This window comes from Gossypium hirsutum, chromosome D01 (genome assembly GCF_007990345.1).
Source record: "Gossypium hirsutum isolate 1008001.06 chromosome D01, Gossypium_hirsutum_v2.1, whole genome shotgun sequence".
In the NCBI taxonomy this organism is placed as follows: Eukaryota; Viridiplantae; Streptophyta; class Magnoliopsida; order Malvales; family Malvaceae; genus Gossypium; species Gossypium hirsutum.
The window spans coordinates 61,973,122-61,980,777 of record NC_053437.1 but is presented as its reverse complement, the minus strand read 5'-3'; the positions used below and the strand labels follow the sequence as shown (position 1 = coordinate 61,980,777).

General features: G+C 32.8%; 1 long non-coding RNA gene across 1 annotated transcript; it reads left to right on the top strand.

The window, feature by feature from the left end:
• The first annotated feature begins 204 nt into the window (after positions 1-204).
• Positions 205-1,591, top strand: LOC107928142 (uncharacterized). Its single transcript, XR_005909622.1, has 2 exons — positions 205-768; positions 844-1,591. It is a non-coding gene; the product is annotated as an uncharacterized lncRNA (long non-coding RNA).
• The last annotated feature ends 6,065 nt before the right edge of the window (positions 1,592-7,656 follow it).

Below are 7,656 nucleotides of genomic sequence, written 5' to 3'. Positions count from 1 at the left end.
ATATTTTTTAGGGCGAGGCCACTGCCTGCTCCTTTACCTCTGTTCCTGCTATGAAAATGAATGTGTGTTAACGTTATCCATAAACAAGGGATGAGTATGTTTGTTATGAAATCGTCATTAATATCATTGTGGGTGCATGGTGTTCCTTTTTCTTTTTTTTTTTATAATTATCTGGTTTCTGTTGAACAATTAAATTGGGTTTTAACTGCTATACTCTCTTTTCATTAAATTTCTTGGTGTTTGATATTAAATTCTTAGGTGGCCTTCGTGTTGGGTTTTTAACTTTACTAATCTGGGGGTTTTTGCCATAGAAGCTGTAGGCGTTTCTTCCCTCAGTTGTATTCTACATTGCACTCCAATTTATTTATTTTATATCTTAAATTAAAAATTAAATAAAATTGTTAATTATTATATTTAATACACTGTTAGTACCCTAAATAGTATGTTAACTAATCTCAAGCAATGAAGTAAAGACCATTATTAGCAAAAAAACAGTGACTGGAAAAGGCTTTTTCTTCCCTGCAATTTTTGTAATAATGTTTACTGCCATTTTTTTTATTTTCTTTTTAAATTTTCCAGCCATTAATAATTTCTCTCTAATTTACAGCTCCACCTCTCCCCACCGTAATTTAATTAATTAAGCTTTAAATAAAAACCATCCTTTTTCTCCCTTTATATATTTTGCTCTTTCTTCTTCAAATTCCAATCCACTCATCCAAGCCTTCTCCATCTCTCTTGAAGAACAAAGTGTTCAAGGTTCCTTCAAAGGTAACTAAGATTTGTTTTACAAATCAAGTTCTTACATAAAAATTGGACTAACTTTGTTTTGTTGTTTCATGTTAGGTTAAGTTAATTTATATTAAAGATCATGAGTGGAAGAAGAAATGGTCCCAAGCTTGAGTTGAAGTTGAACCTATCACCACCAAGGCGTAATCCAAGAATGGAACCATCACCGAGCCGGTCGGCTACTGTGTCGCCGACATCCCCGCCGAGCTCGTGCGTGTCATCGGAGATGAATCATGACGTTGAGATGATGATGATGAGCAGCCCTGAAACAACAACAACAGCAACATCAATGGTTCTGGTCGGATGTCCAAGGTGTTTGATGTACGTGATGCTTTCAGAAGATGAACCTAAATGTCCCAAATGCAAGAGCACTGTTTTGCTTGATTTTCTTCATGATACCGCTACTACCACCAAGGCAAGGAAGAGCTAAAACCATATAATTAGCATATAAATCTAATCATAAATTTAATGTTGGCTATTAGAGTATAATTAGGACTTCACCCTTAATAATTTTTTTGTCTTTTAATCTTACCCTTTGTTATCCTCGGATTGTGCTATTTGCTCTCCAATTTTTTTTCATTTTCAAGTGATGAGAAAGTTGGAGGACAAATAGCACTGATATAATATTTTCTTTTAGTTTTTAATTTAATCACAGAAGAAAGAAATATGGGCTTTTATGGTAGTGAGTATCCCATGTTTTCTCTAGTTTCTAGATAATTTGATATATTGGTAGCATAGGTTTTTTAAGTTGACAAATGAAATTAAAAAATTGATGTCTCCTGGAATAAGAGTTTTATCTTTTGCACTCTGCCGAAGATGAATGTAGTGTTAAGTGGTAGCATGATGAATCCAATTCATTAGAACTGCTAGCACCTCGGTTGATGGACCTCAGGGTATTTCAATAATTTTAGTTTTTTTATAAGATGGGTTTATAGAATATCAGAAAATGCCACATCGGCTGCTGATGGGGCACCGACGCAATACTTACTTCAAGTGATTACCCCAAACAAATTGATAAAAACTTATTTGAATGATTTAATATATATTTCCTTTGATACAAAAATGGTGAGTGGTAGGGTAGTAAGGGGTATGAAAATAGAATTTTTCATTGAATTTGGCCCACCATGTCATGATAGTTTCTCAGCTGTGTCTGCAAATTCTTATTTTTCACAAAACAACCTATGTTGCAAAATTAATGTAGGAATAGGGGCCTAATTAAATCTAATCATCCACCAAATTAAGAGATTGCATGAAACCTACGGCAATCAATCATAAACAACTTGCCAAAATCCATATTGGGTTAGGTTTAGAGAGAGATTTATAAATTGATATCAAATATAAATCAACTCCAATTATTGTTTATTTCTAAAAAAACTTATATAAAGATTAGAATTTAACTTGATTCAATTCATGAAGAGAAGGAGAGTTTGGTTGGTTAGTTCGAGCATTGAAAACAAAGGGAACTAAATTAGATTGACAGCCCATTAAAACACATAAATGCAAGAGTAATTGAGACGGTTGAGAATAAATATAGGGAAAGGGAGTGGGGTGTATTACGTCAATTATGATAAATACAAATTTAATTCCTCTTTACTTTTCCTTTATTATCAAATATGGAAAAGTATAGGGCATAAAGCCTTACAGCTCAATTTCGAATTTAATCCATACTCAATGTAGTTATTAAATATCCAAGTGTTTCTGATTACATATTTTGCATAAGTTGGAATCCCTGTTACTATATTATAATAGTTAAATTTGTTTAGTTACTGTTATTTATGTCAAAATTGAAATAATACAAAATTAGTGATTAAATTTAACCGTGATATTGTTTAGGTTAGTATTAAAATTTTAATTTTTAAAAACTACAACCTTCATAAACATATTAAAATCTATTAATCCGCCACTTATATTCTACTCTAATTTCAATCTAATCCGACGTACGAAGGGATTTGAATTTGAGGTGACTCAATTCTATTTTCCATAATGGCTCTCCCCCCCCCCCTTCCCAATCCTCTAGAAGTGAATACCAATAGCATAGGGAATATAAAAACTGGGACATATTTTCACTGTGAAATCATAATTTCAAAGTTGCAGAAAAAGAAGGGTAGAATGGAATCATTTTCATAGGAAGGGAAATACCAATCAGTTTCTAAGATCATAGGGGGAAATGTCCAGCATAGCAGGTCATAAATGGGCAGGAATGACACCAATCAGGATAATAGAAACATTGATAGTAAACAGTAGCAGACTATGATTAAATCTTTCCGACACAATATCAGTAGTTGAATCGATAAGAATATTGGTTTTCAGTTTATTTAATCTCAACGATTCAATTGTTTAATTCAATTTATTTATATTAATTTTTAAATTATTTTGTTTTTTATTTTAAATTGATGTATTGAATAATTTTTTATTTATTTATTAAATAAATAAAAATATTTTTTAGAAAAATTAAATACAAGTAAACTACTATACGGAACGATAAGGGAAAGTAATAAAAATAGGGTAATCTCTTGAATTTTATTGATAGACCTCAAGGTGTGTATATATATCTATACAGTAATAATTACGTAGGAATCAAATTACCAAAAGATAATATACCATAATAATATTTTGTAACATCTCATTAGGAATCAAATTGCTAAGAGATAATATTCCATAGTAATATCCTATAATATCTCATTAGGAATCAAATTGCTAAAAGATCATAAATACCCAATTTGCTGAGAAGATATTCAAATTGCGATTTACCAAGCGCCTTTGTAAAAATGTCAGCCAACTGAACGGAGGTTGGAACATAAGAAGTTGCATTCAACCCATCCTAGATTGCATTCTTAACAAAGTGACTATCCACTTCAATATGTTTAGTACACTCATAAATACGAGATTTTGTGCAATGCACATCGCAGATTGACTATCACAAAATAAAAGGATTGCTTTAGGAAGATAAACACCTAAGCTCAATAACAAGGTCTTCAGCCACTTGAGCTCACAAGTGATGGAAGCCATAGACCTATACTCAGCATCAACAGAAGAACGGGAAACAATATGTTGTCTCTTAGTTTTCTAGGAAATAAGAGATTGTCCCAGAAAAACAAGTCAGCCAATAAACAAACGCCGAGTTAATGAACAAGCAACCCAAACTAAATCACACCACACTTTCAAGGGCAAATTACTATAATATCTTAAAAGAATCCCTTAGCCAGGAGAGCTTTTCAAGTACCGGACAACACACAGAGTCGCGTCCCAATGCTCCTACCTCAACTCATGCATAAACCGAGATAAAACATGAACCGAGTATGCCAAATAAGTTTTGATCACTGCCAAATAAATCAAACGACCCATTAAGCGTCTGTACAACTCAAGATTAGACAAAAACTTTCCCTGTAGCATACGCTAATTTAAGATTTTGCTCTATTGGCGATCCTACAGGCTTTGCTCCCACAAGACCTACCTCTGAAATAATATTAAGTGCATATTTCATTTGACAAATAATAACCCCAAAGAGCTACGAGCTACTTTTGTCCCCAAAAAATATTTCAAAACACCAAGATCCTTCATATAGAAGCAAGAACTGAGATACCCCTTAAAAGTTTTCAAAGTAGTGGAATCGTTCCCAGAAATAAGTAAATCATCAACATAAACCAACACATTAATGCGTACAAATCCTTTAGTGTATATAAAGAGTAAATAATCAAAATATGATTGAAAAAGTCCATACCCTTTCAGTGCAATAACAAGCTTCGCAAACCAACACCGAGGAGTCTGTTTCAACCCATACAAAGACTTGCACAAACGACAAACCATTCCAGGCTTATCAGGAGCAAAACCTAGAGGAAACTTCATGTAAACCTCTTCATCAAGATCACCATGAAGAAAGGCATTAAGGACATCCATCTAATGTAACTCCCAATATTTCAAAGTTGCAATAGCTAAGAACGCCCGAACAGTCACCATTTTCGCCACATGTGCAAAAGTTTCATTATAGCCAATACATTCTACCTAGTGATTACCAAAAACAACAACACGAGTTTTAAGTCTCTCAATACTTTCATCGGAGTTATATTTAATCTTGTAACCCATTTAGTACCCAATGTTTTCTTTCTAGGAGGAAGTGTTTCCATAGACCAAGTGTCATTATCCTCCAAAGCACAAATCTCCTTTTACATAGCATCATGTCATCTTGCATCCTTCACAACCTCTTTAAAAGAATGTTGCTCGACCCATGTAGTAATAGCTGTAAGAAAATTTCAATGCTTTATAGTAAATTTGTCACAATTAACATAATGCGTTATATGAAATGGAGTACTTGAGTAAGACTCTGAAGCAGGTGAGGTGAGAGATGGACTTTTCTTTATGATGGTATGGGTGACAAAATTCCAAAGCTTCATAGAAAGAGATTTCTCCCTATGCCCTCATCTCAATTCAAGCGCATCATTACCCAAAGCCTTCTGTACCACCGTGTCATTAGAGGAAGAAGAAGATACCACAAGTGTTGGAGAACTCACAAGTGGTGAACTTACAGGATATGGAGTAGCAAGTGAAGGAACTATCACGGATTGTAACACTTTTGATTCACCAAAATATGTATCAAAAATTTCGTTTGCACGGCCATATGGCAAAGCAACATTGTCAGGCTCAATGGTTGCAACATTCCCATCCAAATATGGAAAAATATCCTTAAAAAATTTCACACCGCGGGACACAATGAATTTCTTAGAATCCAAATCATATAAATATCAACCTTTTTTTCCAAAAGGGTACCCAACAAAAACACTCTTTTGACTTCGACTAGCAAACTTATCACCTTTAGAACGTTGATTATGAGTAAAACATAAGCAAGCAAACATACGAAGATCATAAAAAAAGGAGAGCTACCAAACAACATTTCATAGGGTGTTTTATTGTGAAGAATAGGTGAAGGAGTTCGATTAATGAGATAAAAAGCAGCCAACACACACTCTCCCTAAAAAGATATAGGCAAATTTTCGTGGAAATGCAAAGCATGAGCTACATTTAAAATATGTTGATGTTTCCTCTTCACTCTCCCATTTTGTTAAGGAGTACCAACACAAGATGTTTGAAAAATAATGTCATTTGAAAAATAATCTTGAAGATGTTTGTCGGGAGGGGGTGTCATAGAAAATGCATGGATCCCATCCAAAAATGCGTCGCAAATCAACCAATTTTTCAAACTTGAAAATTGACAGCTTCGGTAATTTTAATTTAATAAATTCCACCTCATCTGTGCATGTATCACATGAGTTGTACATTAATAATGCTAGTGCATTGTAGATAGCATTGATAAATGAGTACATGCTAAAAAGAAGATATATTTGGCATTTGTATCCAGATAGGTAGCAACTAAAATTGGAAGAACGTTTTACAGTTTAGCCTAAGGGCACAAGATTTGATTAAGCATGCAGATAGTAGGAACACATGGCCTCACCCAAATAATAGTTATTTAGTTGGTATGGTTAAGAATGCTAACAAACCCAAAAACGATAAGTGGATGGGCATAAGCCAAAATGTCTGAAGTTTCACATTCCATCTTTGCTTGGATAGCAATAAAATGTTGGCTATAAAGACATGTTAATTAATTAGGGCATAGAATTCTCGTGTTTAACCTAATGATCAAGGGTTGTTCACCTATAGTACCCACTTAAGTTTGAGCTTTCAAGGAAGTAAGTAGTAAACTTTTATTTGGGCAACTCCCTTTGAATGTGAGTATGTCTCTACTGTGTGATATATGTATTAACCCTTTAAACACTAAAAAAAAAATTAGAGCATAAATGCGAATGCAAAATGCCTTTTTGCAAATAGGAGAAAGAAACACAAGTTCACGTGATTCTCCAAAGAATTAAGGTGTGAAATGTTAGACTTATGCCACCTTCAAAGAGCTCTCAAGTTAAAAAGAAAAATTGCATCACCCATACATACTTAAGAGCAAAGCATTGATGATTGTCATTTTATAGCCCGAGAAAGGAATAGTAGGTAATTCAAAAACATAGAGACGTAAGTTAGAGAAGAAAATCAAGGAAATAAGAATATTTAGGTTGAATGTCTTAGCAAAGCTAAAGTATATAATATTACTTCTAAAAGAAAATAGATAATATTAATATTAATATTAATGTGTTGGGTATAATAGTAAGTAATGTTATATTTTAAAGAGAAATTTTGATTCGAATTTTAGATATAACATTGTTGAGAAGGGTAGTCGTGAATTCTAAAATGATTAGTTTTTTTTTAATGTTACAAGTACAATTAAAATATAAATACATGTCCAAAGAACCACAAAATAGAATCAAATCATTATAACACAACTGTAATAATAACAAGTACAATCCAGGCTAAAGCCAACATTGGACTAACTAGATTAAAACCTACACTTAACAACCGCACAGTGAGATTTGGAGACCCATGAATATACTGCATATGATAGGTCTCGAACTTAGATACTCATAGGGGAGAGCATTTGATTTTTTCGGTCGGTTCGTTTGGGTTTTTTATTAAATCGATTTAACTAACCATAACCTAAAAAAATAGACCCAACCAAATTAAAGTTCAAAAACTGACATAATCGAACCGATTTTAGGTTGATCTGTTTGATTGATTAACTGACTTTAGTTATTGAGCTTGAATAATATATATTTTATATATTTTATATTATAAATATATTATAAATAATTAATATATATTAAATTAAGTCAATTTTTTCAGTCGAGTCAAATTAAAAATTTAAAAACTGATAAACCGATTAAAATAATCACCCTAACCAAATTCATAACAAAAAAAAATTATACAAATGCGCAAATCGAAACCGACTAAATCAATTGATTCAATTTAGTCGGTTTATTCGATTTTGATCAA